Genomic DNA, 11,137 nt, shown 5'->3' with positions numbered 1-11,137 from the left:
TCATTCCACTAGGGCTACCTCATCCTCTACAGCTTTTCTCAGGGGAGTCCCTAAGATGGACTTCCTGGAAGCTGCAACCTGGAATTCTTTGCACACCTTCACCAAGCTTTACCACTTGTCTGTCTTCTAAATCTGGAGCTGAATTTGCCACAGCAGTCTTACAAGGCCTGCTAGCCAGCCCTACTACTTGACTGCCTCCACCCTTCCTTAGCTTTGGGAATCAACCCAAGTGTGGTGACTGCAACAGTGAAACACGAAGAATATAGTACAGTTATGTACACTTACCATAAATGTAGATGTTCAAGTGTATTCACTGTTGCAGTCCTGGTAACCTTCCCTCAGCCCCCTATCTTTCTGTACTTTCTACCTATCCTCTTTTTTGCCCATATCTTATGGAAATGGTATTTACATTTTACTGGAGGTGTTCCACACCATTTGATTGCTTCCTGTTTTTGGGGCTCCTGACATCTGGGGAAAGAAAAAAACTGATGTAATGGCATCTGCTGCATGTTTTGTACCCCTGACGACATTGTTATGGATGAGTCGACAGCATCCGATGCAGAAATCCCAAAACTCTGGTGTTTGGGCCGACAGAGAGCTGCCTGCAGGCAGATAACCAAGTGTTATGACTGCAACAGTGAATACACTCTAACATCTACATTTATGGTAAGTGTACACAACTGTACTTTTTACATCTTTTGCTTAGTCGTGAAAGTTCATGTTTATTTTACTTCACAGCTGACTTTATATGGTTGCTTTTGTTTTGAATATCTCACAGATGTATCACAGCTGTGCTTACTTTCTCTTTTCCAATACAGAAGAGGTCCTGCAGCAAAATTTGGAGGTCCTGCCATAGCAGGTAAATGTTTGTGTTCATTGTGTGATTGATGACTATTGTAAAAGTTGTGGAGCTAAGTTTCTAATATGTTTTTAGGGAAACCAGCAGAACCAAAAGTTGCTGTATCAGCTGCAGATGGAAAGCTCGGCACATCTGGTATGTTCAAAAGTAATTTTTCCTGTCATGTTTAGACATCTTTATTTTGTGGAGCCAAGTGTCTTTGAAAGGTGTTTCTTGCTTGAAAAGGTCTGTGAATGATTGTGTATGCTTGATTAACTTTATTTGGCAAACAAATGCAAGCAGTTGAGTATGCAAAAGAATCACAATGTTTTCCTAGGGGTTTTCTTCATCTTTTCTCCTGCTAGAGGTGGGTGGCGGTGATCCTCTCAAAGATTTGTTAAGTGTTTCCATCAACTGTTTTTCTCTAGTTGGTTACTACCTATTGTCCCTCTTTGGTAGTCCTGATCTTGGGAATCATTGGATCGTTTAGTTATGGCAGAATAAATACATGAATTTGAGGTACTTGAGGACTGATGCTGTTTCAGACCTCTGGTCCATAGCAAACCAAAAGGTCCTATTTGTAAGTCCAACTGGTCATTTGTATTGTGGCTCATGCATCATGTCGTTACATCAGGCAGCTGCATTTTGAGGGTCTGAGACTCTAAAGATCACGTCATATGGAATTGAGTTTGAAGCTTGCCTCAGCCCTAGCCAAGTCTTGTATCCACACTTCTTCCTGTTTGGCTAACCTTTAGTACCAAGTTCTTGATGTATACAGTATTGGTTTGCCAAACACTTGCTGCTGTCCTATTCCAGTGTTGCAGCATTCTACATTTGGGTTTCCTGTCCAGTTCTTCTGCCCAGGTTTCCAAAGATTTTCAGTCATCCTAGGTGCGTCAGATGTCTGACTTGGGAGCAGGAATGTGGGCCATAAAAATAACGTCTGCACGCACCAGCCCTTGGAGCTTTTCAGCCTCCAGTTGTACACCAGGTGCTCCTGCTTCTTGCGGACGTCGGATCGAAAAAGATTCAATTAAGTACCCCGTTGGGGGGGTTCAGTCCTATTTTCTTTTTTGTTATAGTCTATTAATGTCATGCGGTAAGGGCAAGAGCTGTCGGCAAATTCCCCACAAAGACCTGCATGACCATTGTCTCTTGTTTAGGCAGGGAACACGACCACAAGAACTGCAACGTTTGCCGATCGTGTCTCCCGAAGACCTTATGCCACTGTTTGCAAGTCGTACGCCTGTAGTTGGAGAATCAGCACTTTAAACAGTTACTATTAGGAACTGGAGGCTGCACCTGATGCCCCGTTCGAACCACCTAGGAAGAGGGCCAAGTTCTCCAGGCCTACTTCTGCTGCTAGGCCTCTGTCTGCCATATCTCAATCTGTAGCTGATGTCAGCTTGACTGAGGATCCGTCATCCGCCAATACAGATATAGCTGGTACGTCTGAGGAAGCTGCAAAATCTTGAGTGGACGACACGTCCACAGATGATTTACTGTCGCCTTCTCTAATATGCTTGGCGGGGGGGGGCATCATTCTGTCGGGGTTCATCAGTTGCTGCCTCCGCTATCCCAATCAGTGACGCTAGGCCTATTCCTAAGCAGACTCCAGCTAGGCCTTTGAGGAAAAAACAAAAAGCTAGATACCTCACTCCTACCTCTGACAGTATGCAAGATTGGCAGGCCTTCAGCCAGAGCTTATTCAATGACTTTATGGCCCTTAGGCCTTCATCAGAACCCTCTGTCACTGCTTCTCCCCTCCTTAGTCCCATACCTCCAACCCAGGAAAGGCTGGTAGAGCAGCCTGAGGAAGAGAAATTGTCCAACTCCTCTGAGGACTCTGTCCTACTTCTCCCAGATCTCGGATATGGTTCACCTGAGGAGGGCTCTGTTGAACCTGACCTCCCTGTTAGAGGATCTTACATTTGGGGAAACTGTTTATAAAATGAAAGACCACTTTTAAGTGTCAATCCTCAGATATGTCTGATGTTCAGAAAAGATTTTGATCTTATCCAAATATACACTCCCAGTCCTTTTGCTGTTCCTCCTATCCAACCTGCTTTTCTGGGTACTTTTGCCTCAGCATCCACTAGCCTGGACTCCCAACCTGTGGCTCCTCAGAGAGCAGACAGACTATAGTGTCCCTGAGATGGAGACATTTCTTTAAGTGCCCTTCTCGCCCAGCCACTATTTCATCTCTACGGACAGGGCCTCCACACTTCTGCCTAGCACTGCTGTCCTCCCAGGTGATAAAGACAGCAAGACCATGGAGAGGTTGGTAAAGAAAATTTATATTTGGGCCACCCTCTCATTTACAGCCACAAACTACCAAACACATATGACCAAATAGTCTTAAGCTGTCTTGGACAAAGCCTCTAAAGAGAAGACATCCCTGAATGGGCAGCCAAAACCTCCCTGTCTTCACTGATGGCTCTCATCTTTCAAGTGATTAGACACTCCGAGATGTAGCTGTGATGCAGCTGAAGCCTCAGCCAGGTCAGCTGCATCAACTTCAGTATTAAAATAATCATGGCTGCAACTACAGCCTCTCACAGATGATTTCAGGACCAAACTCCTGGATGCACCTTTGGACCATTCAGCACTTTTTGGTGCAAAAGTGCCTGACCTTTTCAAATCTTTACAACAGAAAGATAAAGAATTACCAGACTTGAAACATATCCTGGTCTCACCTGTTTAAGTTTCAGAGGAACTTTTTGTGCAAGACCCAGTTTATTATTAAATTCTCCAGACCTGCTGCTCCCCGGTCTAGGAGACCTCCCCTAGAAGACAGCCTCCTCGGACTAGGCTATCTTAGTCATCCGGCCAAGGGCTTCCCTTTCCTGATAGGGCAGGTAGTATCTGACTGCCTGCCAAAATTTCACCCCCCCCAGTCCCCACCCCCTTTTCTACTCGTCTGTCATTGTCTACCTCCGTGGTCACTCATTACCACAGACAAATGGGTCCTGTCCATCCTACAGCATAGCTACTTCATGTCGTGGATCACGCCCCATCAAGGATGGGCATCCCACAACCTCCCACCCATTCAAATACCCTTCCTGTATCAGGTTCTACAAACCCTACTTCAGGGCACCTTTGAGCCAGTTCCAGTACAAGCAGAGAGAGAAGGATTGTATTCCCGAATCCTTTTAGTACCCAGAAAGGAAAGTCTATGGACGCCAGTTCTAGACCTCTTTCGCCTCAACCCCTTCCTAAAGCTCCCTACATTATGGATGCTCACTCTGCTTACTCTTTTTCCACTCATTCCTTCCACAAGGGTTCATGGTAACCCTTGACATAAAGGATGCTTGTCTTCACATACCTATAAAACCTGCTTACAGTAAATACCTGAGGTTCCTGGCAGGCCCATCTCACTTTCAGTTCTGTGCCTTGCTCTTTGGGCTTTCTGCTGCACCCCAGGATATTCACAAAATGCCTCACTCCAGTCATCGCCTTCTGCAGGGAAAAAGGAATCCAGATATTCCTTTACCTAGACGACCCCCTAGTCCAGGCAAAAGACAAAGAAACTCTTCTGGGACCTTCTGGTTATCATCCAGTCTCTAGGGTTCTTGATCAATTTCCCAAAGTCCCACCTCAACCCCACACAAGATATTGTCTTCCTGGGTTGCAGAATCAGGACAGACCTCATGAAGGCCATTCTTCCAGCAGAAAAGGTGATATCCCTTCAAAGCCACCTCCTTTCTGCTATACAGTCAATAGAACTGACTGCAAGGCAGTTTCTGAGACTTCTAGACTACATGGCAGCTATGATTCCCATGTTGCCCCTGGCAAGGTTGCACATGAGGAAACTCCAGTGGTACCTCAGTTCGGTGTGGACCAAACATTCCCACCCACTGGAGTTCAGGATCCCATTGCTCCCCTGCCTACATCAGGAACTGAGATGGTGGGTGGCTCAGGTAGTCTAAAACCTTGGTCTGCCTCTGCAATCACCCTCTCCCTCCCAAACCATGTACACAGATTCGTCAGACCTGGGCTGGGGAGCAACTCTGGGGAAAAGGAAGGTACAGTGTTTGTGGACAAACAGATTCAGACGTGACAACATAAACTTGAAAGAAATGAAGGCCATTCTCCTGGCTGTACATGCTTTCCAGCCATATCTAGAGCAGGGCCCTCTAAGGATATTCACAGGCAGCATCACAGTCCTGTGGTATCTCATCAAGTGGGGAGGGACCAAATCTTATCTTTTATGAAGACTAGCTCTGCAGGTGGTGGGAACTGGCTACCGCACAGGGGATCAGTCTCCAGGCAGCCTAAGCAGAACCACTTCAAACAACCATGAATGGATGCTGCAAAGAGATGTTTTCCTGACTATGGTCCACAAGTGTATTCCAGAGATAGACTTGTTCGCCTCCTCCATAAAAAGGCAGCTTCTTGGTTACTGCACCAGGACACCAGAGCCCAAGGCATTAGCAACAGATGCCTTCTCAATGACCTAGAAGCGGAAATTCCTGTATGCATTTCCCCCATTCCCACTGATGGAAAGGGTTTTGCTGAAAATTCAGCAGGATTCGGCCAAAATCTTGTTGGTGACCCCCTACTGGTCAAGACAGTACTGAATGTTTTTCGTGTTTCACTGTGCAGTCATCACATTTGGGTTATCCTGCCAGGGGTAGCCCTCAGTCGGCCCGAGTACCAGAGGCTTAGTATTTCTACGCTAGTTGCTGTCGCTTCAGGACTGACTTAGTCATCACTGGTTTAAAGTCAGGCAGCCGACACCATTACATCAGTCTTTCTTGCCGAAAAGCAGAAGCAGTTTGCTCGAGTGCCGGTCGGCCGCTACCTGAGTTTTCGTTTCCAAACTGAAGTTGAAGTCTTCTAAAAATAAGTACCCCATTGGGGATCCTTTTTTCTTGCTCTAACCAATGTCAGAAAAAGTTAACAATTGTCTCGCCTGTGGAAAACAAATACCACACAGAGACTTTTATTCTTACTGCGTCATCTGTTTAGGCCTAGACCACGACGTCCCCCTCTATTGCTTTTGTGCTTTGTTCAATGCCAGAGCTATATGTCATCTGGGCCTTATTGTAGCCAGATTTTTTTCAGGCTCAGTCCTCTAATTCCTATATGGCTTCTGTAAGCCAATTTACTACTGATCTTCTGAAAAAACGTAAGGATGAAGACAGAGACAGATCACACAGGCCCAAAACTGCTGATGACACTTTCGTTAAGCTAGTCATTTCTCCGTTCCTCAGTGAGGCTCTTTCGCAGTCCTTGATACCCCCTTCTGCGGATTTGCAGGCCGCTACAGAGGCACTTTTGAATGCTGCGGTGGTGCAGCGGTAGCGTTGTTGCCTCACAGCAAGAGGTTCTCCCTTTCGATTCTCTGCTGGAGTGCGGCGAATGCCTTCTGTGTAGAGTCTGCATGTCCTCCCCGCGGTTGGGTGGGCGTTCGAAAGATGTGTGTAAATGGGTGTCCGTTGAAGGTTGAACGTCGAGCTGGCACCTCGGCGTTCGTCAAAATCTACTGCCAATCATTAGCGGACCGGAGATCCGCTGTGGCGACCCCTAACCTGAAAAAGCCTAAAGACAACAACAACCGAGACACTTTCGAAGTCCAGTATGCCGTGAGACTCAACTAAAGATTCTGCAGATGTCTCTACCTTGGATGGGTCTGGAGCCACTGAGAAGGCACTGGCTTCAGAGGAAGTAGTTCACATTCCCATACTCGACACAGACTAATGACTTCTTTAGCATTTTTAGTTCTTTAGAAAACAACAGAGTTGAAAAGAGAGAGGGCACCTGGTGCCCAATCCTGTATCCGTAGATTCTAAACACCTTTCTGGTGATACCAAAATTCAGAATGCTCATCCTCCAGCAGCTTCTTCATGTGCTATCTAAGGATGCTTGGTTAGCCACCCTAGACCTAAAAGAGGCCTATCTACACATCCCAATCAGGGATTCTTGCAGGAAATATATCTACATTTCAGGGCAGGATCTATGCAGTTGCAGTTCTCTGCTCTTCCCTTTTGGCTTAACCACTGCTCCCAGAATTTTCACAAAATGCCTGGCTCCAGCCATTGCTTTTTGCAGACATAGGAATATTCAAATTTACCTCTACCTAGATGACTGCCTGATTCAGGTATACAGGAAAAGCTGTTACAGCACCTGACCTTTGTAAAGGACCTACTGATCTCTCTGGGGTATACTGTAAATGAAAAGAAATGCAAACTAGTCCTCACTCAAAATTGTATTCCTGGGAGCAAGCGTGGGCACAGCATCCCAGGTGGCATTCCTTACTCGAGAAAAACAAACCTGTCTGACAGGCTACTTCTCTCAACTAGCCACCAGAACCCAGTTATCCACAAGGAAAATCCTGCAAACTCTAGGGTTCATGGCATCCTGCATTCTACTCATTCCATATGCCAGACTGCATATGAGGAAACTTAAGTGGTACTTAAAAAGCCTTTGGTGTCAACATTCTCAGGACCTGGAAGCTAAGAATACCTATGATACCTTGTCTAAGGAAAGAATTACTTTGGTGGGCAGCAGCATGCAACCACAACAAGGGCCTTCCCTTTTCACAACCCCATGCCACCCAGACCCTAACCACAGAAACGTCAGATTATGTCTGGGGTGCACACTTGGATAGCAAGTGCATTCAGGGCAATTGGAGCCCAAATCAAATACATCTGCATATCAGCCAAAAAGAGATGCTAGCTGTTCAGCACGCTCTGACAGCTTTCTGACACCTGCCCTCCCCAGGGCCTCTACTGATCAAAACAGACACCACAGTGATGTGGTACTTCAACAAGCAGGGAGGCACTCACTCTTATCACCTCTGTAGGCTAGCCGTGACCCCTTGGTACACGGCTTCAGCCATGCAAATTCTCCTGCTAGCTCAATTCCTGCCATTCTCTCTAAACTCTCTGGCAGACCACTTAAGCAGAAACCTCCTAGACCCACACGAGTGGCAGCTAGACACAGCACCTTCATCCTTGTAACACAGAAATGGGGCACCACGAAGGTGGACCTCTTTGCCTCCCCCAACAATCGCCAACTCAGCAAATTCTGCACCAGGGAACCTCACAACAAGGCCTGGAAAGTGGATGGCCTATCCTTCCAATATGTAAACCTCTCCATCTATGCATTTCCCTCTCTACCTCTGCTTACAAGGGTTCTGCTCAAAATAATGGAGGAAAAACCAATAGCAGTCTTGATTGCCCCAGACTGGCCATGCCCGCACTGATACCCACTGCTGCAGTCGGTCACCCCTGCCTCCATGGCATCTACCTCAGATCCCAAATCTCCTGACCCAGCAGAATGTAGAATTCATGCATCCCCAATTGCAGACCCTGAACCTGGCAGCCTGGCTTTATTCCCTGACATCTCTTCCAGATGTTCTTCGGATTTCACTGTTGCAGTCATCACATTTGGGTTTTCTGCTTGCAGTAGCCCTCAGTCGGCCTGATAATCAGTCTTGGGTCCTGCATCGGTTGCTACGTCATCTTCCATGACGTCAGGTAGTCAGGGGTATAAAGCATGCAGCCGACACCATTACATCAGTCTTACTTGCTGTGCGGTGCCCGAAGCAGAAGCAGTTTCCAAGTGCCGGTCGGCCGACTCCTGAAATTCAGAACCGAACTCTTCAACTATAAAACTAAGTACCCCGTTGGGGAAACTTTTTCTTGCTCTAAACCAATGTCAGTAAAAGTCAATTGTATTTCTTGTGGAAAACAAATAACTCATAAAGATTTTCATTCGTACTGTATTCCTTGCCTAGGCTCTGACCACGACGTACCTCGCTGTCGGTTTTGTGCCTTATTTAAACCTCAAACTATTTGTCTGTATATTTTCACTTCTGAATATTTTGGTACTGTGTTCAATTATCCAGATATGTCTTCTGTAAGCCACCCGACTACTGACATTCTGAAAAAACGCAAAAATACAGACAGGCCGCAGGTCCAAAGCTGCTGACCATGCTTCTCCTAAGCTAGTCGCCAGTTCGCCGGTACTCAGCTGCTTTCTCAGCCCCTTATACCCGCCACTTCATATTCGCAGGCCTCTACTGAGACCCATTCGGAGTCCGGTATGCCACGAGATGCTTCTTCGACTATGGAACCTGCGGATGTCTCTACCTTGGATGGGTCCTGAGCTGCTGTGCAGGCACCGGCTTCTGAGATTGTATTCAGGCCTACTGATTGGTGGTTTAAACAGACGCCATCTTCTTCAAGGCCTAAAACTAGACCCATGCCTAGAAAACCAACGTCCAAACTGCATGGTCAGGCCCGTATGCCTAAAAAACAAATGCTTAGAATGGCTGAAGACCTTATTACTTCTAATCAGGGGAAGCCACCCTTCCATCTCTGAGACCTAGGACTGATTTTCCTTCTGATTCTTCTGATCAGGATGCGGACATTTCTGTTTTCTCTGATGACCAGGATTTGCCCTGATCTCCCTGTGAGGATTCTGATGCAGAGGGCTCCATTCCCTCTGCTTCCCCTCCAGAGGATTTCTCTTTTGGTGAAACCTTGCATACTCTTAGGGAGCATTTTTGCTGGGAAAACAGGATTACTCACTCCAAAAAGAGGCTTTGGGGAATGTTCATGTTTCACTGTTGCATTTGGGTCATCTGTTTGCAGTAGCCCTCATACGGCCTGATTAACAAAGTCTTGGGTCCTGCGTTGGATGCTGTGCCTTCTTACATGACGTCAGGTGTGTAAAACATGCAGCCGATGCCATTGCGTCATTCTTTCTTGCTCTGCGGTGCCTGAAGCAGAAGCAGTTCCCGAGATGCTGGTCGGCCGACTCCTGCTTTCTCTTACTCCTTACTGATGTCAGTAAAAGTTAATTGCATTACTTGTGGAAAGCAAATACCTCACAAAGATTTTCATTCGTTCTGTGTTTCTTGCCTAGGCCGTGACCACGATGTACCTTGCTGTCGGTTTTGTGCTTTATTCAATCAGTGCACTGACCGTCGTCTGTATATTTTCTCGTCTAAATATTTCTGTTCTCTGTTTAATTATCCAGTAATGTCGGTTACTCATCCGACTACCGGGATTCTGAAAAAAAGCAAGGATATCGACAGAGACAGGCCGCCTAGGTCCACAGCTGCTGACTATGCTTCTAAGCCAGTCGCCAATTCGCCGGTACTCCGGTGCTTTTGCAGCCCCTGATACCTGCTAGTTCTGATTTGCAGGCATCTACTGAGACCCATTCGGAGTCCGGTATGCCGCAAGATGCTTAAACTGTGGATGCCTGCGGATGTCTCCACCTTGGATGGGTCCGGAGCCGCTGTGCAGGCACTTGCTTCTGAGGGTGTATTCAGGCCTACGGACTTGCATATTAAACCGATGCCTCATTCATTTAGGCCTAAATCTTGAATCATGCCTAAGAAACAGACGCCCAGGCTGCATACTCGGGCCTCTATGCCAAAAAGCAAATAAGAATGGCTGAAGATCTTTTAACTTTAATCAGGGGAAGCCAACCTCCCCCTTCTAAGAGACCTAGGACTGAAGTTGTCTATGAATCTTCTGACCAGGATTCTGATTATTCTGATGATCTGGAATTGCTCTTATCTACTTATGAGGATTTTGATGCAGAGGACTCTATTCCCACTTCTCCTCCAGAATATTTTTTTTTTTTTTTTTAAACTTTACATACTTTAAGGGAGCATTTCCACTGGGAAAGCCAGGATTTTTCTGATTCAAAAAAGGAGTCTCTGATTTCATAATCCTGCCTCGGCATAGTCCTTTAGCTGTACCTCCTGTACTAGACATTGTTGTCTTTTCGGAATCTAGTTTGGCCCCTGGTTCTTTGCCTCTTGCTCCCAGAAAGCTTGACAGATATTACAGGGTTCCTGATTCACACAGGTTCCTTTTTAAAAATCCTATTGCGGATCCATAGATTTTTTCACAGGGACCCAAGGGCATTAAGGCTTCTACTGCTAAAAAATCCTACCCCTTCTTATAGAGACTCCAGGGTGCTGGATAGATGGGGTAAGATTTACACTTCTGCAGCCTTGGCCATTAGGGCTTTAAACTGCCAGTTTCATATGTTAACGTAACAACAACATGTTATTTTGTTGCTTAAACAGAAAATGATGATTCCTGACTGCTGAAAATAAAGAACTACAGGATTTAATGCATTCTGCTGAACAGGTTGGTAAACATACTTTGCAATGTGGTTTTGATTCATTAGAGGCCTCTTGCAGGGCTGCAGTTACCGGGTCTGTGCTCAGAAGGCATGCTTGACTTGAGGAGCAATCTTTGCCTGATCATGTTAAAGCTAAACTGTTGGATGCTCCCTTAAATGAGGACCGTCTGTTTGGCAACAAAG

The 11,137-nt window shown here is 46.3% G+C and overlaps 1 long non-coding RNA gene across 1 annotated transcript in view; it reads left to right on the top strand.

Annotated features, from left to right (window-relative positions):
- The first annotated feature begins 781 nt into the window (after positions 1-781).
- The window catches only part of LOC122810092, a 62,264-nt gene continuing 51,908 nt past the window's right edge, over positions 782-11,137 (top strand). The window contains exons 1-2 of the long non-coding RNA XR_006366058.1: positions 782-859; positions 935-994. This is a non-coding gene — a long non-coding RNA (uncharacterized LOC122810092). The remainder of the gene's footprint in view (positions 860-934; positions 995-11,137) is intronic.

The sequence above is a fragment of the Protopterus annectens genome, chromosome 8.part1 (assembly GCF_019279795.1).
Source record: "Protopterus annectens isolate FY-2018-M chromosome 8.part1, PAN1.0, whole genome shotgun sequence".
Classification (NCBI taxonomy): domain Eukaryota; kingdom Metazoa; phylum Chordata; order Ceratodontiformes; family Protopteridae; genus Protopterus; species Protopterus annectens.
The sequence above is the reverse complement of the archived record's forward strand: the minus strand, read 5'-3'. Positions and strand labels throughout refer to the sequence as shown.